Below are 26,622 nucleotides of genomic sequence, written 5' to 3' on the forward strand. Positions count from 1 at the left end.
TGGCGTTTGTTGTGGCTCTTGGAAATGACTTATGAATGACAAAAAAATGTTGTGGCCACAACATTATACCAGCAACCGATTGTTATTACAAATAACTCATTATTTCTTTGGTTGTTTAAGACTTAATACACGGCTAAAGGATATGCGTTAATCTCCGCATTCTATTGGATCGACGTGGACCACGTGACCAAGGAACACAAGCATCTGACAACATTATTTCGATATAAACGTTGAAAAACAACACAGTTGACATTCGTTTCATAATTGTTGTTTGGCGTGTCCATATGTGACTCATCTGTGATTATCATGTCGATATGTGCCACCATCACTTTGGCTTGTAGGCTGGAGAATGAGGTCGTCTTTTCTGGCGTTATGTTGGCATCGCTTCTCGGCCTTTTGGCTAAGATCAAGTGTAGTATCTGTTCTTATCAGTTTAATATCTGATACGTTCCCTATTTGGGGAACATATATTAAATTGATTTTTGGAATTGGGAGATGGAATCGGGGCTTGCTCTGTCCACTCCATGCATCGACCTGGTATTGCACTACTTCCAGGAATGGTGCACCACCACACCTTGGTCAAAGTAAATATCAATTGAGCCATCAATCTAAAGACAAGAACTATATTTAATGGAGGGAACAGAAGGTAAACAAGTGACTTTCAACTTCTGGGGTCTGTCTGTTATTCTGACTTTTCAGTATTGTACGGAGGCGTATTAAGTTTGGACATGGAGCATACCAGAAAAGTGACAAGGAATGTTAATTCCTTGTTCTCTGTAAACTAATACACAGAGCAACCCAGTCTGGCTGGTGGACGTCATGGCAGGCAATATGACTTTAGCCCAAGATACTTTAACTCCTCCACTTTGGGCAGGATCTCATCCCCGACCTGGAGAGGGCACGCCACCCTTCTCCGACTGAGGACCATGGTCTCAGATTTGGAGGTGCTGATTCTCATCCCAGCCGCTTCACACTCCGCTGCAAACTGCTCCAGTGAGAGTTGGAGATCACGGCTTGATGAAACCAACAGAACCATATCATCTGCAAAAAGCAGAGATGCAATGATAATACCGGACCCCTTCTATGCCTCGGCTGCGCCTTGAAATTCGGTCCATAAAAGTTATGAACAGAATCGGTGACAAAGGGCAGCCTTGGCGGAGTCCAACCCTCACAGGAAACGAGTCCGACTTACTGCCGGATATGCGGATCAAACTCTGACTACAGTCGTACAGGGACCCGACAGTCCGTATCAGGTGGTTCGGTACCCCATACTCCCGAAGCACCTCCCACAGGACTCCCCAAGGGACACGGTCGAACGGCTTCTCCAGGTCCACAGAACACATGAAGACTTGTTGGGCGAACTCCCATGCACCCTCGAGGACCCTGCCGAGGGTGTAGAGCTGGTCCACTGTCCAGGACGAAAAACCACACTGCTCCTCCTGAACCTGAGATTCGACTTCCCGACGGACCCTCCTCTCCAGCACCCCTGAATAGACCTTACCACGGAGGCTGAGGAGTGTGATCCCCCTGTAGTTGGAACACACCCTCGGGTCCCCCTTCTTAAAAAGGGGGACCATCACCCCAGTCTACCAATCCAGAGGCACTGTACCCGATGTCCACGCGATCTTGCAGAGGCGTGTCAACCAGGGCAGCCCCACAACATCCAGAGCCTTTAGGAACTCCGGGCGAATCTCATCCAGGCCCGGGACCTACACCCCAGAGATAGGAGAGCCCGCCTCAGAGAACCAGACTCTGCTTCCTCATGGTCTGCTTCCTCATGTCGGTGGAATTGAGGAGGTCTTCGAAGTATTCTCCCAACCGACTCACAACGTCCCGATTCGAGGTCAGCAGCGCCACATCCCCACTAGACACAGTCTTGATGGTGCACAGCTTCCCCTGCCTGAGACGCCGGAGCAGAATTTCCTCGAAGCCGTCCGGAAGTCTTTCTCCATGGCCTCACGAACTCTTCCCATACCGGAGTTTTTGCTTCAGCGACCACCAAAGCTGCATTCCGCTTGGCCAGCCGGTACCCATCAGCTGCCTCAGGAGTCCCACAGGCCAAAAAGGCCCGATAGGACTCCTTCTTCAGCTTGACGGCATCCCTCACCAATGGGTTCGGGGATTGCCGCCACGACAGGCACCGACCACCTTACGGCCACAGCTCCGGTCGACCGCCTCAGCAATGGAGGCGCGGAACATGGTCCGCTCGGCCTCGATGTCCCCCGCCTAGCCCGGAACATGAGCAAAGTTCTGTCGGAGGTGAGAATTCAAACTCCTTCTGACAGAGGATTCTGCAAGACGTACCCAGCAGACTATCACAATACGTTTGGGCCTGCCACGTCGGACCGACATTCCACGTACCCTAGAGCCAGCTACTGTAGCCGGGGGTCGGATTGCCAAGGTCCCTGCCTTCGGCGACCGCCCAGCTCGCACTGCACCCGACCCCTATGGCCCCTCCCACAGTAGGTGAGCCCATGGGAGGTAGAATGAATGCTTTTTGTCTAAAACGTCACCAAGTTTGTCATGAGCAATAGCTCTGAGTAGGTGACAGTAGCAATTTGAGATGCGCAGCCAACTGTTGGAACCGGAAGTCTTTTTAGTGTCTGACATTCGACGAGACGAATGCATTATTTTTTGTCAAGAACTACTTCTAATTATGTTTACTTTCGATGTTTTTTAATTAGTCCAATCATTTCTCTTAAACCCGAATGGGTGGACTCTAAATTTCCCGTAGACTTGAATGTGAGTGCGAATGGTTGTTTGTTTCTATGAGCCCTGCGATTGGCTGGCGACCGGTTCAGGGTGCACTCAGATTGTGCTGACCCCTGCGAATTCCCCGAATGTGGGAATCTCGACTGCATAATTTCTGGTAGTGGGGGACTGCGTTCGCGCTCTCCCCTGATCGTTGGTTGAAAATAATGAGGATGTTGCTCATTGTAAAGGCTGGAGTATGATCTAATTTCTAGCATACATGGGTTTGCCCTGAGTAGTAGAACAAGTTAGTAATGACGAGATGAAGCTTCATAACATCGTAACGCTTCGGTCACTGGTTCGAGTCATGGTCCATTTCTTGATGCTTCATGTGCACACGAAACCACCTGCTGGCCATGTGTATAATCACAGGCAACTGTATCTTCGGCCACGTATTCTGTGATGCATTGCAATATGGCGTTTGTTGTGGCTCTTGGAAATGACTTATGAATGACAAAAAAAATGTTTGATCAAATATTGTGTCGACATGAAATAATAAAATATTGTTTCAACGTACTCTGTGTGTGTAACTGGTAACGGTAGTAATCATATACAGGTAAATCTAAAAAAAATATAGAAAACTCAATTGATTTCAGTACTCATACATATAGATTCTTTAAACACTTGGGGAAATACTTTTCAGAGGGCAAATTCCTGCCTAAATTCTACATTAAAATAAATTCCATTGTTATGATAGTAGTTTGTTACGTTATATTCTAGATTCTAGAGGTGGTGAATTTGGAGCTGTCATTAGCTTTAAGCTACAATCCTCAAATTATTCATGTATAAAAAAAATTAAATATTTCAGTGTGTGTGGTGCATCTCTATGATATGAGTTTCACTTTTTGATTTGAACTACTTCACTAAATTAAGCTTTTGACACTATTATAATTTATTGAGATGTACCACTATGGCACCTTGTGTAATGTGTTTGTCAACTTTGGAGAATGGCATACAATAAACCCACATTTTTATGGAGCTGCTTGACAGGGTCTATATTGCTGTGTCGAAGGGTCACCCATCGTGCCAAATTCTGAACCACTTCCTGAAGCAGGAAACAGGAAGTAGTTGAGCGAGGCAGGGCCATTGATGTTTTTTCGTCAAAATGTTGAGCAAACAGCTATTCAGCTTGTGGCCACAACATTATACCAGCAACCGATTGTTATTACAAATAACTCATTATTTCTTTGGTTGTTTAAGACTTAATACACGGCTAAAGGATATGCGTTAATCTCCGCATTCTATTGGATCGACGTGGACCACGTGACCAAGGAACACAAGCATTTGACAACATTATTTCGATATAAACGTTGAAAAACAACACAGTTGACATTCGTTTCATAATTGTTGTTTGGCGTGTCCATATGTGACTCATCTGTGATTATCATGTCGATATGTGCCACCATAACTTTGGCTTGTAGGCTGGAGAATGAGGTCGTCTTTTCTGGCGTTATGTTGGCATCGCTTCTCGGCCTTTTGGCTAAGATCAAGTGTAGTATCTGTTCTTATCAGTTTAATATCTGATACGGTCCCTATTTGGGGACCATATGTTAAATTGATTTTTGGAGCCGGGAGATGGAATAGGGGCTTGCTCTGTCCACTCCATGCATCGACCTGGTATTGGAGTACATTCAGGAACGGTGCACTCCCACACTTTAGTCAAAATAAATATCAATTGAGCCGTCAATCCAAAGACTTGAACTATATTTAATGCAGTGAACAGAAGGTAAACAAGTGACTTTCAACTCCTGGGGTCTGTCTGTTATTCTGACTTTCAGTATTGTATGGAGTCGTATTAAGTTAATAAATTCAATTTATATTAAAGTGGGTTGTGACTTTGCAACATTGGAACGTGCGGGTGACAACAGTTCACCACTGTAGAATGAATGCCATCATCCATCCATCCATTTTCTACCGCTTATCCGAGGTCGGCTTGCAGGTGCAGTAGCTTTAGCAGGGACGCCCAGGCTTCCCTCACCCCAGCCACTTCATCCAGCTCTTCCGTGGGCATCCCGAGGTGTTCCCAGGCCAGCCGAAAGACGTAGTCTCTCCGGCGGGATCCTGGGTCGTCCCCGGGGTCTCCTCCCGGTGGGACGTGCCTGGAACACCTCACCAGGGAGGCGTCCGGGAGGCATCCGAATCAGATTCCCCGGCCACCTCATCTGGCTCCTCTCGATGTGGAGGAGCAGCGGCTCTACTCTGAGATCAGTCCCGGATGACCGAGCTTCTCGCCCTATCTCTAAGGGAGAGCCTGGACACCCTGCGGAGGAAACTCATTTTGGCCGCTTGTATCCGGGATGTTGTTCTTTCGGTCACGAACCACAGCTCTTGACCATAGGTGAGCGTAGGAACGTATATCGACCGGTAAATCGAGAGCTTCGCCTTTCGGCTTAGCTCCTTCTTTACCACAACGGAACGATACAATGTCCGCATCACTGTAGACGCTGCACCGATCCACTTGTCGATCTCCCGTTCCATTCTCCCCTCACTCGTGAACAAGACCCCAAGATACTTGACCTCCTCCACTTGGGGCAGGATCTCATCTCCGACCCGCAGAGGGCACACCACCCTTTTCTGACTGAGGACCATGGTCTCAGATTTGGAAGTGCTGATTCTCATCCCAGCCGCTTCACACTCCACTGCGAACTGCTCCAGTGAGAGTTGGAGATCACGGCTTGATGAAGCCAACAGAACCACATCATCTGCAAAAATCAGAGATACAATGATAATACCGGACCCCTTCTACGCCTCGGCTGCGCCTTGAAATTCGGTCCATAAAAGTTATGAACAGAATCGGTGACAAAGGGCAGCCTTGGCCAAGTCCAACCCTCACCGGAAACGAGTCCGACTTACTGCCGTATATGCGGATCAAACTCTGACTCCGGTTGTACAGGGACCCGACAGCCCGTATCAGGGGGTTCGGTACCCCATAATCCCGAAGCACCCCCCACAGGACTCCCCGAAGGACACGGTCGAACGGCTTCTCCAAGTCCACAGAACACATGTAGACTTGTTGGGCGAACTCCCATGCACCCTTGAGGACCCTGCCGAGGGTGTAGAGCTTGTCCACTGTTCCACGGCCAGGACGAAAACCACACTGCTCCTCCTGAACCTGAGATTCGACTTCCCGACGGACCCTCCTCTCCAGCACCCCTGTCATGAAACGGAACAGAGGATAGGACCCAAAAATGCACGACTCCAAAACAAATGGACAGTTTCCAAAAAGAGAGGTTTAATAGACGGGCATAGGTCGGTACACAGGCTGGCAATCCAAGAAAGGCAACAGTATCCAAAAACATGAGTGTTAAATATATTCTAGAAGTTATCATTTATTTGCTTAGCTTGCATTAGTATTATGGACGATTTTAGATTTCTCGCCTTCAAAAAGATGACTCAGCATCATCCGATGGAAGGGCGCCTGGACCAAGGACGTGATCGGATGTGGTCGGGGACGTGACAGGTGTTGGCCCAATGTTTTGTATTGTGTCTTATTGTTTAGAACATTATGTCTGGGAAAAACCCTCCTATTTTCAAATAAATGCAGGAGCGATGGGAGAGATTGTTTAGAGCGTGTTGAGAGGCTGTGATATGAACAATCTCCCATACGCCCTCCTCATGAGAAAAAGAAACCAGTGTCTTCATTCCTTTTGTGTCTATTTTTTTATAATGTTGGGTAAGATAAATCCAACATTAAATTGGTCCTTCGAGCCGGATGTCAACACACCCGAGGATTCCAGTTGTGGAGCCGACTTCCAGTTAAGAGACCGTGGCCACGGCAAGTAAGACCCTTTACGGGACTGGTCTTCGTTCTCCTCAACTGGGATCTGAAGGTTGACGACAATCCACAGGATGGAAGACGACTGGTGAGTTAAATTTTAAAAAAATATTTAGGAAAAAGGACGGCGGAGTCCACAAATTCCGCGAGGACGGCGGAGTCCTGTACGTACTTAAATTCCGTGTTTAATAAACCCTGTGAATACTAGTCAATGGCGGGTAAAATAAAGAAACTAGGAAAGTTTCGTGGCGTCGTAGTTAAATTCCGTATAGGATGGCGGAGTCCTCTAATGAGCTGTTGACAAACGTAGTTAAATTCCGTATAGGACGGCGGAGTCCTCTGACGAGCCAGTGTGAATGAAAACTGTTTGAATGAGAGTGTAAATGGGAAATGGGAAACCACTAGGTTTTTCATTCCATACCAAAACAGTGGGAAAGTAAACGGTGGACTTTTGTGGATGCAAAGGCAAGAATTCTCCACTCGAAAGAGTTGAAGTGAGAATTACCGTAGAAAGTAAATTTGAATCACCGTCCTACTGGAAAAAAAAACAGTGTTCTAGACTACCCTAGGTAGTATTACACTGAACCAAATTCTTTCAAATGGGGAAAGGAAGTGGTAAAATAAAAAACAGGAATACACTGCAGTGTAAAGGTTGGAAGTTCATTAAGTAAAATAAAAAAAAATAAAAAAAAACAGGATCCTGATAAAATTTTATATTTAGAGACAGGGATAACCGAACACGGCTTTAATAGTTGGTTAAATGCACAAAAAATAGCCGCGTTGCAGGAATCAAATTATATAAAAAATAAAAGACAAACCACCGTTAAACGTGGGAAAGGCCCTGTTGTCTGCAGCCTTGCAGCTTATCCCAAAAATAGAAGATTAAAAAGAATGTGATGAGCTGCAGTAATACAGAGAGCAGCATGCGTACCAAACCCACGCACATTGTTAAATTCATTAAGACCAGACGCTACTGTGTTTACAGTAGTGGACATAAGTAATGCATTCTTTTCAGTACCAATAGAAAATAACAGTCAATTTTGGTTTGCATTCACATTTGAGAAAAAAAAAATATATACATTTACTAGATTACCGCAAGGTTACTGTGAAAGTCCAACTAATTATTCACAAGTTATGACAACACGCATGTCTTCTGGCATCTACAGATGGAGAGACATGCAAAGATTCATTGACCTTACTGCATCATCTAACAGAAGAGGGACATAAAGTTAACAAAAATAAATTGCAATGATGTAAAAGACAAGTCAAATATCTAGGCCATAATTTAAGTATAGGAGGAAAGACTATATTAGAAGACAGGAAAGCTATAGTCTTAAAAAATCCTAAACCACAGACGAAGAAACATATAATAATCATTTTTAGGTCTGACAAATTATTGTAGAGCATGGATTCCAAACTATGCAGAAATTGTTGCACCATTGTCAAAATTAATGTATGAAGACAACCTTAAAATGACATCACCTGTTTAATGGAGTACAGAGGCAGAAAAGGCCTTCTGTGACATTAAACAACATTTGGTGTCCAGTGCTGCGCTAGGCCTTCCAAATTTAATGATAAAACATTCATTCAAATGGTAGATTGTAAAAGCTATTACATGACCTCCGTACTTACACAACAATACGGTGATAAGCTAAGACCAATATCTTATTTTTCAACTAGAGAGCAGTTCACCCTTAAGGTCCCACATACAGTGTCTGCTCTCCTATTGCAAACCAATATGGCGTTTTTATCACCTGCAAGACATTTATCTTGCATTGCCATCTTGCTGTCACAACCACATTTGACTGTTGAGCGATGCACAACCTTAAATCCAGCCACACTAGTACCCTTACTTGATGAAGGCACGCAGCATGATTGACAGGAATTGGCTGAACAAGCTGCTGAATTAGTAGCATTAACCGAGGCATGCAAACTAATGATAAATAAAGATGGTACAATCTATACTGATAGCCAATATGAGTATTCCACAACAAGACCGTAATTATTGTGAAAAACAAAGTGCAAAACTACAAAATGAAATTTACATTAGCACAGGAAAATAAATAAATAAATAAATAAATAAATAAATAAATAAATAAATAAATAAATAAATAAATAAATAAATAAATAAATAAATAAAAACCCTATTCAAATGGGCTGCTATATTGAGCCATGCTGTGTCACATGTCTCAACCGGAGGGATGGTGGCACAGATAGATTGACACTTTACAGCCCTAAAAAATAGCAGAAAGAAACACGTGGGTTCTTTAACACTGTAAAAGAGTAATTTCAGCTGAGTACTCAAATAGGGAAGGTGAGCAAAAGTCTGATAACGGAGCGGGAGCAGATGTGTAGATTCTGAAAACGCTTGCTGGTCAGTGAAGAAAAAAGACACCAACCCTTTTAGTGAGAACTCAGCAGAAAGGCACACCCACGTTGGTTATGCGATTCGATAAGTTGTTACGTAGCAACTTTGGCTACTATGGTGTTGGTTTTGTTTTTGTGGTACATGGGACGTCCCACCCTCAATGATAAAACCCATTTTTTTGATAGAAAATCACCTACCAACTGGACCAATATGACAAACCCAATAATAAAAAAATTTGAATCATTAACTTGTGTCAAAAGGAGTACAGCTGATGATCAAAATTCTGGGCATGGCCTCCAAACGCGGCAAAAAGGTTTAATATTTTGTGCCCCCGAAAATCAAGCTGCTTTAATCATAATTCCATATGCGGCTCTCACCAAAGATGCTCAAGAGAATGGGCAGAATTGGGGATTTGGATATGACTGGTATGCAACTATAGGCTTTGGATGGGAACACCTCATTGGTGAAACAATAATGGACAATTTTAGATGTCTCCCCTTCAAAAAGAAGACTCAGCATCATCCGATGGAAGGGCGCCTGGACCAAGGACATGATCGGATGTGGTCGGGTCGTGACAGGTGTTGGTCCAATATTATGTGTTGTGTCTTATTACTTAGAATACTATGTCTGGGAAAAACCCTCCTATTATCAAATATTTTGTGTTGTGTCTTATTGCTTAAAACATTATGATTTGTAAATCCCTCCTATTTCAAATAAATGCAGGAGCGAGGGGGGGGGGATTGTTTAGAGTGTGTTGAGAGGCTGTGATCTGAACAATCTCCCATATGCCCTCCTCATGAGAAAAAGAAACCAGTGTCTTCATTCCTTTTGTGTCTATTTTTTATAATGTTGGGTAAGATAAATCCAGCAGTTTCACACCCAAAGAACAAAAAGCCAGGGGAAATTGGTTGATTCCTCATTTTGACGACCCCAAAATGCAGCGGAGTGCCCCGGACTTTCCAGCCTGTAATGGAAGTGTACAAGATTTTGATTCCTCCAGCCGTGCCCCGAAAAGTGGTCGAGTTCCCCGAGCCGCATCGGCCACAGTGTACAAGTATTTGATTCCTCCAGAGGTGCCCCAAAAAGTGGAGGAGTGTCCCATTCGGCTTCGGAGGGGTCCGGGAACTTGTCCCAGCAAAGCTGCTGGTATCTTCTCGGGTCACCCAGAGCATCTCTCAACAAGTCCCAGCATGGATCCCATAAAGTAGCAAAGTGCCCCGTCCAGAGCTCCGGAGGTCACCCAGATCGGCAAAAGTGTTTGATTCCTCCAGAGGTGCCCCAAAAAGTGGAGGAGTGTCATGGGAACTTGTCCCTGCAAAGCCCCTCGTATCTTCACGGGACAGACCCCCAAATGTAACAAAAGTCCCAAAAAGTAACAAAGTACCCCTTACGGAGCTCCGGAAGTCACGCAGAGCATCTTGCACAAAGTCCCAAGTAAAGTCCCAGCATGGATCCCAAAATGTGAAAAAGTACCCCTTGCGGCGCTCCGAAGGTCACGCAGATCCCAAAATGCCCCAAAGTCTCTCAAAGTGCCCCCGTTTAACCCCCGGAAGTGCCCCTTAAAGCCCCGGAAGTGCCCCCAAAAAGTACCCGGAGGGTGCCCCAAAGCGCGGCAGAGTACCGCGGATTAAGCCCTCCGAAGCCACCCCGGCAGAGTGGAAAAGTATCCAGAAAAGCGGGTGGCTGTTAAAAGATGGTTTGCAGAGGTCTCTAGTGTCCAACGGCCGGTACTGCATGAAACCATCCCGCCGCGGTTCCCCTAAGTGCCCTGTGCCCCAAAATGAGGGTTCCCCAGGGTGTCCCCACGTGTCCCCAATTCAAATGTGTTCACTTGGGGCACCGTGCCCCAAATTGGAGTCAAAAAGTAATACGAAAAACTCACACAATACGCCAAAATGTTGCCCCAAAATGTTCCGGTCCGTCTCACGCACCGTGTGATCAAAAATCTTCTTCACCTCCATGGAAAAAGAAGAATATGACGGCTGACCGTTTCTCCCATTCCGCCGTGGCCCACAAGAGCGCTGACAGCCGATGAGGTAGACAATTTTAGCGTTGTCGGTGGACTATGACTGTGGTTGCTGTTCAAACACAAGTGAACACTGGACCAAAAAGGCGCGACAAGACCCTAGATTGCCGTCGTAAGGGCCTGGTGCAGGTGCGTATGGTTCACGCATTACCTGGGTGAGGGGGGAGCTGTGGATGCTGCAGCAGACGGCTCTGCGCAAGGTTGGAGTGAGGCAAATTGATTTTGGAGGGATGTGAGAGCTTGTGAGAAGTCACGTACCATTTGAGTCAGCAGGGTGAGGGCTTGGTCATGTTGTTCCAAAAGCATGCTCTGTCCGGTAACTGTTTGGCGAAAGGGAACCGTGTCCGCTGGGTCCATGACGGGCCAGACTATGCTGTCAGGATTCAGGTTGCAAGTTGGACACAGATGCAGAGAGGACAGGGAGGTAAGTTTGTGAATAACGGTTTATTGCAGGAACTCCGAGAACTAAATCCGGCATTGGCAGGGTTCCAACGAGGACCAGTCTGGCAGGGTAGGAGTCCGTGTTGTTGGTGGGCCGCAAGAGGTGAGCACTGGTTCGCAGGGAGCAAGGGCAGATGGCAGACTAGGAGTTAGAATAAATGTTCATTTGTTATCCCATATTTACTCTTATAGTATTTTCAAAGCATGCATTTAGCAGTATAATGTTGATTGTATCATAAAAGTTGACGTTGTCTGTAAAGAGGACTGTGCCCACATTAAAAGATAGCGGCTGGAACATTTTGTGGTCGAAGGTTGGAGCAATCAGCGCTGATGAAGCACACATCTGCATCTGCGCAATGAGTCATATATGTGATTGTTTTACATTGCTGCTCTGTGTGCCCTTATCTCAAGATAGCAGCAGCAACGTCTGTGTAACTAGGAACCGCCCTGAGAAAATAAAAAGAGAGGGATCGGCAGAGTGTGCTCAGAGGGGGAAGAGATTGTACCGGCGAACAACTCTAACTGTTCTCCTCGCGAGTATATAAACCATCTCTTGTCTTCTTTCCTTGTTTATTGTTTATTCAATGTTCTAGGTTGTTTGAACCTGACATTAACTCACGACAAACGATTTGACCCTATGACGCCAAAATGATGTCTGGCAAATTTGATTTTTTTTAAAATATCTTCCATGTAGTGTGACATGTCAACGACAACTCTCCGGCAGCGCAACTTGACGGAGACCAGGATTGCGTATTGTGACCGGCGCATCACCTCCCTGGCTTGCCGTTGACAAAATACTTTGCGCCGTTGTGAACATTGATTCTCATGCACAAACCAATGTTTACCGAAGCTTTCGGGCGTGATTCAACGGAATGACGGCATGTTTACGTACAACCGTATGTTCTTGCGCTTGCAAGGGTACATAACATTTTGTTGCCTGCTTGCGAGCCGTATCGTATGAAAAGTACGTGAACATACCTCAAGCAATCCTTCAACAAACGTTCTCTCCCGAGCACCAGTGACGAACAGGTTTTTCCTCATTTTGTCCTCCCACAGTCGCTCACACGCACACACAGAAACAAGACATTGGCACGGCGCATTGTTGTTGTCGTCACCATCGTAACGAGTGTGTCCCGTCGCGTTGACCGGTGAGACGTTTTCTGCTTCCACCTCTCGGACAGTGTTTGATTTGACAAGAATAAGCCCAGTGATGGTAAAAGACGGGATAGGGTGCTATTGGAATAAATGTCAAGTAGTGTCTGCCCGAGAAACGGCAAGATTTGATGGCAGTGGTCTGACATAGTGTCATCGGGAAAGACCAAATGTGCCTGATCCAGCCATGAGACAACCCGAACAGCCCTGTTGCTGGCGGCTGCCGGATATTTGTCAGACAGTAAAAGAGTACACACCAACGACAATGACGAGAGAGCAGAGTGGCGCAGCGGAAGCGTGCTCGCCCTATAATCCCGCGGTTGATGGATATATCTGAATCTTGTTCTCTGTTATCGTATGTCTGCTCATAGGATGTTGTGGATCTGCTGTCATTTAACGTCTTACTCATAGTGAGAAATATTGTGCAATTAAGACTTGTCAACTCATTGGCTGAGGCCCACGGGTATGGACCCTTTCCTCAATTCACTTCTTACTGAAAAAAAAATCGTCATTTATTCGCTGTTCTGTCAATTTAAAATCACTGTGTAAGTACCCATAAAGGTGGCACGACAGTTCAGCGTGAAAGACAAAGGTAATGACATTAAGGCAAATACAAACGCCTTGTCGGAGCCAATGAAAAAATTCACTATATTGACATGGAATTGGCAGTGGTGGGATTTGAACCCACGCCTCCTGAGAGACTGGAGCCTTAATCCAGCGCCTTGGACCGCTCGGCCACACTACCTGACAACCCCATCTTTGTTAATGGAATTTTATTGGTAAATCTAAGCCCGACCAAGGAAGTAAATGGGATCCCCGGCATTCCCTATCATAGCCAACCTTGACATGAAAAATGTGGAAAGCAGAGCTCTGAAATCATTTAAACCAACAACTGCAATTCATTGGCTGAGAGAATAATCTTCTTATGCCAAGATCAAACAAAAAGATTTTATCCCCGATATTGGCCCGATTAGCTATCGCACAAAATTTACCAGATCGGGTCCCGACATATGTCAGGAACGACAAAACTTCTTGGAGTGTGACATAAGCCACGACTAACGATTTGGCCTTACGACGTCAAAATGTCTGGCAAATTGGATTTTTTTTGGGATATCTTCCGTGTAGTGTGATATGTCAACAACAACTCTCCAGCAGCACAACTTGACGGAGACCAGTAGGATTGCATATTGTGACCAGCGCATCGCCTCCCGTACTTGCCGTTGTCAACATACTTGCGCGCAGTTGTTAACATTTATTCTCACGCACAAACAAATGTTTACCGAAGCTTTAGGGCATGATTCCACGGAACGCCGGCATGTTTACGTGCAACCGTATGTGCTTGCGCTTGCTAGGGTACATAACATTTTGTTGCCTGCTTGCGAGCCGTATTGTATGAAAAGTACGTGAACATACCTCAAGCAATCCTTCAATGAACGTTCTCTCCCGAGCACCAGTGACGAACAGGTTTTTCCTCATTTTGTCCCCCCACAGTCACTCACACGCACAGGCATACACAGAAACAAGAGATTGACGCGGCGCATTGTTGTTGTCGTAACCATCGTAACGAGTGTGTCCCGTCGCGTTGACCGGTGACATGTTTTCTGCTTCCACCTCTCAGACAGTGTTTGATTTGAGACGATAGAGCCCAGTGATGGTAAAAGACGGGATAGGGTGCTTCATTTAACGCCTTACTCTTCGTGAGAAATATTGTGCAATTAAGACTTGTCAACTCATTGACTGAGGCCCACGGGAAGTGACCCTTTCCTCAATTCACTTCGTACTGACAAAAAAAATGTGTCCTTTATTCACTGTTCTGTCAATTCAAAATCACTGTGTCAATACCCATAAAGGTGGCACGACAGTTCAGCGTGAAAGACAAAGGTAATGACATTAAGGCAAACACTTTCAGGGGAGCTAATATTTTACGGCGACAAGCAAACAGTCCAAACAGAACGGCTAACAGCTCGACCTTTTTGTGGCCAAAAATACGTATTGTCCCAAACGCCTTGTCGGAGCCAATGACAAGATGGTAGGATATTAACGATATTGAAAAGGAAGTGGCAGTGGTGGGATTTGAACCCACACCTCCTGAGAGACTGGAGCTTAAATCCAGCGCCTTGGACCGCTCGGCCACACTACCTGCAAACCCCCATTTTTGTACAGGGAATTTTTTTGTAGGCATGACTGTGAGTGCGAATGGTTGTTTCTATGTGCCCTGCGATTGGCTGGCAACCAGTTCAGGGTGTACTCCGCCTCCTGCCCGATGACAGCTGGGATAGGCTCCAGCACGCCCGCGACCCTAGTGAGAAGCGGCTCAGAAAATGGATGGATATTTATTATTGAATTAGTTTACAGCACGAGGCAGAGTGTGTACTTCAAATAACACAGACCAGTAGCGGGGTAAACAAAAACAAAAAAAGTTAAAAAAAGGAAAAAAAGCTAATTTTGGTACATGCTTTGAATTGGAAACAAGTAACCTATCTAGTCGATAAATGTGAAAAGCCTAAACTTGAAAGTTAGTATAGGACAAACTACAACATGTCCTAGGATTTCTCAAGTGTTCACCTTAGCAATCCATTCATAGCCAACATTCACTCTTGCTTTATTTCTCACCCATTGTTTTTTCCTGTGGAAACATTCCAAGTGGCGAGGGGCGGGAGAAAGAGGACCCCTTCGTTGCCGTAAACGTCGGACTTGTGTTTACTCAGGGAAATCCGATGACTTGTGTGTGTGCCAGCGCACTTCCAGGACAGCGTCTGTTTGGAATCACAATAACATGAGAGGTGCCATCTCTGGCTAACATCTCTCCCACCCCCTTCACACACACGCACACACGCATACGCTCACCCCTTCACAGACGTCGTCTTCCCGCCTGAGTCGGGAGCAGGCTCGCGTCAGAAGCTTGTGGCGCCAAGCCGCTTCCTTGAGGAACGCCTTCATGCAACTCAGGACCTTCGCTGAAAGGTGAGTGCGCAGTAAACAAAAAGCACCAAGAACCCCTCATTAACCCATTTTACACAGTGGATTTTGTTTTCAGTTGTTGGTACTCTTTGTGAAAGCTTTTCAAGATCCAAGTCATCATGAGGCCAATTATTTGGCTTTGACTTGCAAGTGCAGACTTGAGATTTGAGCTCTGTATGGTGGCGGTGAAGTTAAATCAATTCACTCCACAATAAGAAGCAAGTTGGCAAATAGCAAACAAGTCAACCAAAAAAGAGGCTTCAAGCTATTAATGCCACTCTCAGTTGAAGTTTACTGTCAGACTAAACATTAAACTAAGAGGATTACACTTTGTGTATTTAAAACAATTAGACAACTTTGTTTATGCTATCTTAATGCAAGCACACAAACTCAAAACGCCATGGACAGGCTAACAAATAGCATCTATAGTCGCTATTCCCTTTCATAGAGTTTCCACAAAATTAGCACAAAGAAGACAGTTAAAGTTACTTCTCGCCTCGTTGGGTTCTGGGTAAAGCTACAGGGAAATGAATACTAGCTCTACCATTAATGGCTCTGCTGCGCCTTCCAGAACACTGTCCGACATGCGAGGCGAGTGCGCCGCTGCAGACCAGCTGTTCTGCGCGGCTTGTCGCCATCTCGAGGCCCGGGTCACACAGGAGAGCACTTCTGGTGGCTCGGAGGTGTCGGTGCTGGAGCAGAAGCTGAAGGACAAGCTACGGGAGACCATGTAGTGCTGGGATGTGGAAAAACTGGAACTCAATTCCAGGTAAAGCAATGGGTGCTGTTTATTGTCAACAAAGAAAAAGATTATTTAGCACCCCCGCCAATGAAAACATTGGCCTCAACATTAATTGCACTGGTCGACAAGATACCACCATACAACCAACCCAACAAGATAATGTGAGTATTTTCCATATCTGATTCAAGACCATGGAAATGACGGATGCACTGAAGCAACTCCCCAGCCAAAACAGCGAGAAGGACGCTAGCCTGGACAGAATGGTGAGACTTTGGTGGGGGAGTAAAATTAGTTGAAGTCTCGTCTCAAAGCATTGTTTCCTGCTCAGGAGACGAGCAGAAGCAAAGACAAAGGAGAGATGGAAGTCTTCCAGGCTGAGAACCAAGCCCTTCAGAAAGTCGTCAGCGAAGTTCATCAGGTCAGAACATAAAGTCTTCATTGTGTACAAATATCCACAGTCTAACAATGTCCACAATGAATCTCCATCTGGTGTCTAGTGAAGGCGATAGTGGTGAGTCTAAAGGTCTTTGTGGTTGTTCTCCACGGAGGAACACCACCCTTATGGCTGTGCAGGGTGCCCTCGCCAAAGCACCAGCAACAAACTCAGGTCTGACCCTCTTTTCCTCATACTATCACAAATTGTTCCACATCTTCCAGGACTTTTGTGCCCACCTGGAGGCATCCCTGGAGCAAGCATTGCATACTCGGCTGCAGGAGAGCGACTGGGCCAGAACGGAACTGGAGGCAAGGATCCAGGAAGTAACGAAGGAAAGTCCATCCAGCCATCCATCCATTTTCCAAGCCGCTTCTCCTCACTAGGGTCGCGGGCATGCTGGAGCCTATCCCACCTATCATCGGGCAGGAGGCGGGGTGCACCCTGAACTGGTTGCCAGCTAATCGCAGGGCACATACAAACAAACAACCATTCACACCTACGTGCAATTTGGAGTGTTAATTAACCTACCATGCATGTTTTTGGGATGTGGGAGGAAACCGGAGTGCCCAGAGAAAACCCACGCAGGCACGGGGAGAACATGCAAACCACACAGGCGGGGCCGGGGATTGAACCCTGGACCTCAGAACTGTGAGGCAAACGTTCTAACCAGTCGTTTCCGTGCCGCCCGAAGGAAAGTCAAGAGGACAAAAAGGCTTTGGAGGAAACTGTCCAGGAAAAAGACAGATACCGCTCCTTACTTGACATCATCTGTAGGTGCCCAGTTAACCTTCACTAAAAAGAAAAAAAGTTTCCAAACAGGGACCTTACGCGTGTTTGGCGAACATAACAACCACTCCACAACTGAAACTGTTGCTCTCGTTCTATCTGTTAGCAGGACCAGCAAAGCGCCTCGCAAGCTGGCATTGCCGATGCGTTCAGTGCATTGACGTGTGCTTGACACTAGGTGAAGGTAGTGCAAAAGACTCCTTGTTAGTTTTGTGGACAGTATCTCTGCCTGTCACGCGGAAGACCATGGTTCGATTCCCAAACGGGGAGTTGACCTCCAGTGCTATGCAGCTTTTCGTGGGGCTCTTCTTTGTGGGAAAACAAAAAAGCACATCAGCCTCGTTTCCAAAGAGGGACCTTACGCGTGTTTGGCGAACGTAACAACCACGACACGACTGAAACAGTTGCTTTCGTGCCATGTGTGAGCAGGACCAGCCAACCGCCCGATTCTCTTTGATTCTCTTTGATTCTCTTTGATTCTCTTTGATTCTCTTTGCGGGAAAACAAAAAAAACCATCAGCCTTGTTTCCAAACAGGGACCTTACGTGTGTTTGGTGAACAGAACAACCACTCCACGACCGAAACTGTTAGCAGGACCAGCAAAACCGCCTTGCACGCTGGAATTGCCGAGGCGTTGAGGTGCATTGACGTGCTTGACAGTAGGTGAAGATAGGGCAAAAGACTCCTCGTTAGTATCTTCTTCTTTTCCTTTCGGCTTGTCCCGTGAGGGGTCGCCACAGCGCGTCATCCTTTTCCATGTAAGCCTATCACCTGCATCCTCCTCTCGAACACCAACTGCCATCATCTCTTCCCTCACGACATCCATCAACCTTGTCTTTGGTCTTCCTCTCGCTCTCTTGCCTGGCAGCTCCATCCTCATCATCCTTCTACCAATATATTCATTATTTCTCCTCTGGACGTGTCCAAACCATCGAAGTCTGCTCTCTCTAACTTTGTCTCCAAAACATCGAACCTTGGCTGTTCCTCTGATGAGCTCATTTCTAATTTTATCCAACCTGGTCACTCCGAGAGCCAACCTCAACATCTTCATTTCCACCACCTCCAGCTCTGCTTCCTGTTGTCTCTTCAGTGCCACTGTCTCTAATCCGTACATCATGGCTGGCCTCACCACTGTTTTATAGAGTTTGCCCTTCATCTTAGCAGAGACTCTTCTGTCACATAACACACCTGACTCCTTCCTCCACCCGTTCCAACCTGCTTGGACCCGTTTCTTCACTTCCTGACCACACTCCCCATTGCTCTGGACGGTTGACCCCAAGTATTTAAAGTCCTCCATCCTTGCTATCTCTTCTCCCTATAGCCTCACTCTTCCCCCACCACCCCTCTCATTCATGCACATATATTGTCTTACTTCGGCGAATCTTCATTCCTCTTCTTTCCAGTGCATGCCTCCATCTTTCTAACTGTTCCTCCAACGGCTCACTGCTTTCACTGCAGATCACAATGTCATCTGCAAACATCATGGTCCACGGGGATTCCAGTCTAACCTCATCTGTCAGCCTATCCATCACCACTGCAAAAGGGAAGGGGCTCAGGGCTGATCCCTGATGCAGTCCCACCTCCACCTTAAATTCGTCTGTCACACCTACGGCACACATCACCGCTGTTCTGCTGCCCTCGTATATGTCCTGTATTATTCTAACATACTTCTCTGCCACTCCAGACTTCCGCATGCAGTACCACAGTTCCTCTCTGGGTACTCTGTCATAGGCTTTCTCTAGATCTACAAAGACACAATGTAGCTCCTTATGACCTTCCCTGTACTTTTCCATCAACATCCTCAAGGCAAATAATGCATCTGTGGGACTCTTTCTAGGCATGAAACCATACTGTTGCTAGCAAATACTCACTTCTGTCCTGAGTCTAGCCTCCACTCCTCTTTCCCATGACTTTATTGTGTGGCTCATTAACTTTATTCCTCTATAGTTCCCACAGCTCTGCACATCACCTTTGTTCTTAAAAATGGGCACGAGTACACTTTTACTCCATTCCTCAGGCATCTTCTCAGACGCTAGAATTCTATTGAACAAGCTGGTCAAAAACTCCACAGCCACCTCTCCTAGATGCTTCCATACCTCCACAGGAATGTCATCAGGACCAACTGCCTTTCCATTTTTCATCTCTTTAATGCCTCTCTAACTTCCCCCTTACTAATCATTGCCGCTTCCTGGTCCACCACACTTGCCTCTTCTACTCTCCCTTCTCTCTCATTTTCCTCCTTCATCAACTCCTCATAGTATTCTTTCCATCTAGCTAGCACACTGCTGGCACCAGTCAACATATTTCCATCTCTATCCTTAATCACCCGAACCTGCTGCACATCCTTCCCATCGCTATCCCTCTGTCTGGCCAGCCTGTATAGATCATTTTCTCCTTCTTTAGTGTCCAACCTGACATACATGTCATCATATGCCTCTTTTTTGGCCTTTGCCACCTCTACCTTTGCTCTGTGTCGCATCTCAATGTGTTCCTTTTGCCTCTCCTCGGTCCTCTCAGTGTCCCACTTCTTCTTAGCTAACCTTTTTCCTTGTATGATTTCCTGTACTGTGTGGTTCCACCACCAAGTCTCCTTCTCTACTTTCCTGCCAGAAGATACACCAAGTACTCTCCTGCCTGCTTCTCTGATCACCTTGGCTGCAGTGGTCCAGTCTTCTGGAAGCTCCTCCCGTCCACCAAGAGCCTGTCTCACCTCTTCCTGAAAAGCTGCACAACACTCGTCCTGTCTCAGCTTACACCACATGGTTCTCTTCTCTGCCTTTGTCTTCCTAATCTTCCTCCCCACCACCAGAGTCATCTTACACACCACCATCCTATGCTGTCTAGCCACACTCTCCCCTACCACTACCTTAAAGTTGGTAACCTCCTTCAGATTACATCGTCTGCACAAGATGTAATCCACCTGCGTGCTTCTACCTCCGCTCTTGTGGGTCACCCTATGTTCGTGCCTCTTCTGGAAAAAAGTGTTCACTACAGCCATTTGCATCCTTGTTGCAAAGTCTACCACCATCTGTCCCTCCAAGTTCCTTCCCTGGATGCCGTACTTACCCATCACTTCTTCATCACACCTATTACCTTCACCAACATGTCCATTACAATCTGCACCAATTACGACTCTCTCTCTGTCTGGGATGCTCAGAACTACTTCGTCTTCGTCGTACTCCTTTGACTTCGACCCACACTAGCTGAATTTCCAACGGCGCCCTGCAGGTTGACGGCACTGGTAGCGGACGTTGTTAACCTGGGCCATGACCGATCCGGTATGGAATTCTTTGGATGAACGCTCATATTTGTTTGGCAAAGTTTTAAGCCGGATGCCCTTCCTGACGCAACCCTCTGCATTTATCCGGGCTTGGGACCGGCCTACAGTTTGCACTGACTTGTGCCCCCCCGTAGGTATAGTGGACAGTATCTCTGCCTGTCACGCGGAAGACTGGCGTTCTACTCCCCGATGGGGAGTTGACCTCCTGTGCTTTTAAGCTTTTAGTGGGGCTCTTCTTTGTGGGAAAACAAAAAAGCCCATCACCCTCGTTTCCAAAGTGGGACCTTACGCGTGTTTGGTGAACATAACAACCACGACACGACTGAAACAGTTGCTGTTGTGCTATCTGTTAGCAGGACAAGCCAACCGCCTCGCTTGCTGGCATTGCCGATGCGTTCAGGTTCATAGACGTGTGCTTGACAATAGGTGAAGGTAGGGCAAAAGACTCCTCGTTAGTATAGTGGACAGTATCTCCGCCTGTCACGTTTCGATTCCCCGACTGGGAGTTTAGTTATTGTGGTCTTTAGCTTTTGGTGGGGCTCTTCTTTGTGGGATTTAGTTTTTTTCAGTAAGAAGTGAATTGTGAAAAGTGAGGCCACTACCCGTGCGCCTCAGCCAATGAGTTGACAAGTCTTAATTGCACAATATTTCTCACTAAGAGTAAGATGTTAAATGATTGCAGTTCCACAACATCCTATGAGCAGACATACAATAACAGAGTACGAGCTCCATATAGCAGAGGATGGTTTCGACCCATCAAGCTCTGGGTTACGGGACCAGCACGCTTCCGCTGCGCCACTCTGCTCTCTAGCCATTGTAATTGGTATTTACTCTTTTACCATCTGACAAATATCAGGCAGCCGCCAGCAACAGGGCTGTTCGTGTTGTCTCATGGCTGGATCATGCTACAAGACACATTTGGTCCTTCCCGATGACACTGTATCCGACTACTACATTCAAATCTTGCCATTTCTCAGGCAGACACGACTCGACATTTATTCCGATAGCACCCTATCCCGTCTTTTACCATCACTGGGCTTTATCTTGTCAAATCAAACACTGTCCGAGAGGTGGAAGCAGAAAACGTGTCACCGGTCAACGCGACGGGACACACTCGTTACGATGGTGACGACAACAACAATGTGCCGCACCAATGTCTTGTTTCTGTGTGTGCGTGTGTGAGTGACTGTGGGGGGAGAAAATGAGGAAAAACCTGTTCGTCACTGGTGCTCGGGTGAGAACGTTCATTGAAGGATTGCAGAGCGGGCAGAGAGTTCAGATTCCTGAGAGGCCTTATGAATAAAACTGAGTTGGCTCGTCCTGGGCCGCAGACTCCGCAGTCTCCTACCTGATGGCACAGATTTAAGAGGCTGTGTGATGGATGGGTGGCATCACCTGCTATGCGGAGGACTTTGCAGGTGAGGAAGGGGTCCAAGGAGTGGGGGGTGTGGGGGGGGGGGGGTTGGAAGACAAGATTTGATGCATGATTAGCCGCTCGAAGCACTTCATCAGGATGGGAGTGACCGCCACCGGACATTGAGGCAGGAGGGACATTGAGGGAGGAGGGAGATGACTTCTTCGGGACTGGGATGATGGTGGGGGCTTTGAAGCACGTGGGGACAACAGCCTGATTCAAGGAGGTGTTAAAAATGTCTGTCAAGATATCTGTGAATTCAGCTTCACAGTCCCTCAGAACACGACCATGTATGTTATCTGGGCCAGGGACTTTTCGTGTGTCGATCCTGTCGAGAGATCTTTTCACGCTGTCCCAGGTCAGTGTCAGCACTCGGTCACCAGGAGGGGGTGGAGTCTTGTGTGCAGGAGTGCTGTTGTGTGCCTCAAAGTGAGCAAAGAAGTCATTTAGCACATTTGGCAGGGTGGTGGCGCTGTCGCAGGTCTGTGGTGTGGGTTTATCGTTCGTAATGGTGTGAATACCACGCCACAGACTCCTGGTGTCACTGCTGTCACTGAAGCGGTGGGCGATCTTCCTGGAGTACTCCCTCTTGGCCTCCTTGATGCCACGGGACAAATTGGCCCTGGCTGTCCTCAGGCCCTCCTCATTCCCAGATCTAAAAGCCGTGGCTTCTGATTAGCACGGACAGTGATGGACTTCGTGGTGGTGACATAATCCATGCACTTGCTGATGTGGGCAGTAAAAGTTTCTGTTTACCCCGAACTGCAAAGATTTTCTACTTAATTTGTCTCTTGTTTTCATTTCACTTGTTATAACAAACAGTTATATGCAAAGGTTAGCTAACTATGCGTCCGTCCGTCTATTTATCTATTCATTAGCAAGCAAATCTATCCATCTCTCTGCCCATCTATCTTGAAAGTAACAGTTACCCTCCAAACCCTGTTTGTAGTGTAGACATATAAAGATATGTGCAAAAGACTCCTTCAAAGAGGATTGTATAGGAAAACAAACTGTTATTAAAATGAAGTGTAGTAATTGGGTGAGTAATGATTTATCCGTGCTCTGTTTGGGACTATAATTTTAAATAGGTAAATTGGTTTGTTTTGCTTGCAAACTGTTAAATATATTCTAGAAGTTATCATTTATTTGCTTAGCTTGCATTAGTATTATGGACGATTTTAGATGTCTCGCCTTCGAAAAGATGACTCAGCATCATCCGATGGAAGGGCGCCTGGACCAAGGACGTGATCGGATGTGGTCGGGGACGTGACAGGTGTTGGTCCAATGTTTTGTGTTGTGTCTTATTGTTTAGAACATTATGTCTGGGAAAAACCCTCCTATTTTCAAATAAATGCAGGAGCGACGGGAGAGATTGGTTAGAGCGTGTTGAGAGGCTGTGATCTGAACAATCTCCCATACGCCCTCCTCATGAGAAAAAGAAACCAGCGTCTTCATTCCTTTTGTGTCTATTTTTTATAATGTTGGGTAAGATAAATCCAACACAAACCCATTGTAGAATAATGTGCATAATCATAAACGATACTTTTATATTGTGGTAAAACACTTATGCAATCGTTTAAAATGTGTGTCAATAATATGGTTGTGGTAATGCTAAAATTCGGTGGTTTTCCCTGGGACATCCCTACTTTTCGGCCATACTACATAGAGAATGCCCGATCTCGGCTGATCATGTAAGGGGCCTTAACACATGGGGACCAGAAATAGGCCGCTACCTTTTGAGTGGCCCCAATGTAGTCATGAACTCACATTTATTTCAGCATGCTCGGTGCTGTTCATTGTCATCCCAAAGGCATTCAAACGGGCACTCAGGTGAGTGAACTCAGAAAGCGCCGATTTGTAGATGGACTACTACTCGGCTTCTCTCCAGATTGCGAATTTTACTGACTTCATCCTGCAATAGTTAAAAAAATACATATTAGTTCAGAATGCATGTTAGAAGCTGAACAATGAGTACATACCTTTAATAAAAACAGTTTGCATGGGCACAGGCTGTGTCCCATGCAGCCGCACCATCCTAACTGCATGCATCTACATTAAAATAATACCTGTAATTGTACAGAATGTGTGTGTGTGTGTGTGCGTGTGTGTGTGCGCGCGTGTATGTGTGGTCTTGAAAACTGCGTTCCGTTTGTCTCAAAAATAAATGCGCTTATCTACAAACGCACCATCAACAATACACAAGCAGAATTTAATATTTACAAATGATAAGTTATGATAAATGCACACACAACAACAAAAAACCTGTGTAAATTGCAGATATGTTTGTGGATTTTAAAAACACGTATGTAAGTCACAGATATATTTGTGTCAAAGATTTTGACACTAATCTCTCCCCATAGTTTTTCATGGCAGATGAAAAGAAAAAAGATTAACTAATAAGCCTTGTTTCCATGCGGTTTCCAACCAGGGACCTTTTGCGTGTGAGGCAAACGTGATAACCATTACACTATGGAAACTGCTGGTTTGCTTTGTCTAACTGTCCCAACAGTAGTTTTTGGAGCTGCCAGCCAGCAACCCGATGGAAAAAAAAAACTGCATTTGACGTACTGGACAGTAAATCATGGAGTAATCAATCATTGATTCATTCATTCATCTTCCGTCCCGCTTCTCCTCTTTGAAAAGTATGAAGCGCTCCCTTCAGCCCAGAGGGCACGCGAAGACATTCAGACAGCCACCGCGGTTTTGGGCACATCTTCCGAGCGCACAGGCCCATGTGTCTCTCTAACCCTTCCCAGCATCACCTTGAAGTGTCGCCAAAGCACTAACAGCTGCAGAAACGTGCGTACGCCAGCCATGAAGTTGGCGTGAGGCACCGCACGCTCATTTCTGGATTTGAGCGTACGCCATGTTTCAGTAGGAAAGCCACGCAAGTTTTTGTACATGAGGCCCCTGATGACTTGTTTCTCCTGGTTGTGGAGATGGTTGTCGTGACTCTGTTTCTTTTGTCCGTTTCCTTTTAGTTTTAGGATTTTTTTATTAATTTTTTTTAGATTATTGATTCCACCAGCGGCACGGTGGACGACTGGTTAGAGCGTCTGACTCACAGTTCTGAGAACTGGGGTTCAATCCCCAGCCCTGCCTATGTGGATTTTGCATGTTCTCCCCGTGGCTGCGTGGGTTTTCTCCGGGCACTCCGGTTTCCTCCCACATCCCAAAAACATGCATGAATTGAAAACTCTAAATTGCCCGTAGGTGTGAATGTGAGTGCGAATGTTTGTTTGTTTGTATGTGCCCTCTGATTGGCTGGCAACCAGTTCAGGGTGTACCCCGCCTCCTGCCCGATGATAGCTGGGATAGGCTCTAGCACGCCCGCGACCCTCGTGAGGAGAAGCGGCTCAGAAAATGGATGGATGGATGATTCCACCATGATTTATGGTCCAAAACAGTGAAATGCACTTTTGTTTTGGTTTTTCCATCAGGTCACGTGAAACTTGCACGTGACCCCTTAGCATGTGGTCGCCCAGTCCGCCTTGGGTCATAACTGCAGCAGAAGTTTCCATAGTGTAGTGGTTATCACGTTCGCCTTACACGCGAAAGGTCCTCGGTACGAATCCGGGTGGAAACAGCTTATCTTTCGAGCTGTTCTCTGTGATTTGCCGGTCCCGGCATATGCCTCAAAAGACGCAAAAGTATGATTTTTCCGGTACGACTTCTCAGATGTTCCAAATGTCAGCGATATGGACACAAGGGAGACAGAGTTGTCCAAAAGGTGGAGGAGAAATGCTGTCATTGTGGAGGACAACACAGGGTGACATTTGGGTGTGGATGCAAAGTAAGAAAGACAAATTCAGTCAGGTCACTGATGGTGTAGTGGTGCACTCACCTGACTTTGGTGCGGGCAGTGTGGGTTCAGTTCCCACTCAGTGATGGTATGAATGTGAATGTGAGTGTGAATGGTTGTCCATGTCTTTATGTGCCCTGCGACAGACTAGCGACCAGTTCAGGGTGTAGTCCGCCTTTCGCCTGAGGTCAGCTGGGATAGGCTCCAGCGCCCCGAGACCCTAACCGGGATAAGCGGTGAAAATGGATGGATGGATGGAAATCAGTCAGGTTAAAGTGGTCAATAAAATCAGTGAAGAGGGTCCAAAATGAAAAGCAGAGTGAGAATATTGCCATGTCAACAGAAAATGTGATTCTCTTTATGGCGTATGTCATTAATTGTGTGGAAATTGCAGTAAAACAGAAAACAGAAAGGAAAGCATTATTATCTGTTTCAGCGTTATAAATAAAGCTATTTTGTCTCGTGAAGGTCACCGCAGGAAAAAGGAGAGCAGGAAAAAAAAATGTTCCCAGGCAGGGTGGCCAGAGCCCGTATGTCGCTATTCGCAAGAGGTTCGGAGTGGACGTGCGCTGCCCGTTTCCTTCCCGACGGCCAAAAGGGTAGCTCGGAGCGCTGGCAGGATGCCCTGCGGCGGGGAAGGGTCAGATGTTTCCTCGCCACCTCATGGTGCGAGGTGGGGCTTCCTGGC

General features: G+C 46.4%; 1 long non-coding RNA gene and 5 other non-coding genes across 6 annotated transcripts; 4 read left to right on the forward strand and 2 right to left on the reverse strand.

Annotated features, from left to right (window-relative positions):
• The first annotated feature begins 380 nt into the window (after nucleotides 1-380).
• LOC133473645 (U2 spliceosomal RNA) lies at nucleotides 381-571 on the forward strand. Its single transcript, XR_009787183.1, has one exon. It is a non-coding gene; the product is annotated as a U2 spliceosomal RNA (small nuclear RNA).
• Nucleotides 572-4,211: 3,640 nt separating this feature from the next.
• Nucleotides 4,212-4,402, forward strand: LOC133473646 (U2 spliceosomal RNA). The gene has a single exon (XR_009787184.1). It is a non-coding gene; the product is annotated as a U2 spliceosomal RNA (small nuclear RNA).
• Nucleotides 4,403-13,176: 8,774 nt separating this feature from the next.
• trnal-aag (transfer RNA leucine (anticodon AAG)) lies at nucleotides 13,177-13,258 on the reverse strand. The gene has a single exon. It is a non-coding gene; the product is annotated as a tRNA-Leu (tRNA).
• Nucleotides 13,259-14,571: 1,313 nt separating this feature from the next.
• Nucleotides 14,572-14,653, reverse strand: trnal-uaa (transfer RNA leucine (anticodon UAA)). Its single transcript has one exon. It is a non-coding gene; the product is annotated as a tRNA-Leu (tRNA).
• A 727-nt stretch (nucleotides 14,654-15,380) lies between these two features.
• On the forward strand, nucleotides 15,381-16,653 carry LOC133473641 (uncharacterized). The gene is made up of 4 exons (XR_009787180.1): nucleotides 15,381-15,477; nucleotides 16,046-16,243; nucleotides 16,405-16,479; nucleotides 16,545-16,653. It is a non-coding gene; the product is annotated as an uncharacterized LOC133473641 (long non-coding RNA).
• An 8,992-nt stretch (nucleotides 16,654-25,645) lies between these two features.
• trnav-uac (transfer RNA valine (anticodon UAC)) lies at nucleotides 25,646-25,718 on the forward strand. The gene has a single exon. It is a non-coding gene; the product is annotated as a tRNA-Val (tRNA).
• The last annotated feature ends 904 nt before the right edge of the window (nucleotides 25,719-26,622 follow it).

This window comes from Phyllopteryx taeniolatus, unplaced genomic scaffold (assembly GCF_024500385.1).
Source record: "Phyllopteryx taeniolatus isolate TA_2022b unplaced genomic scaffold, UOR_Ptae_1.2 contig_33, whole genome shotgun sequence".
NCBI lineage: Eukaryota > Metazoa > Chordata > Actinopteri > Syngnathiformes > Syngnathidae > Phyllopteryx > Phyllopteryx taeniolatus.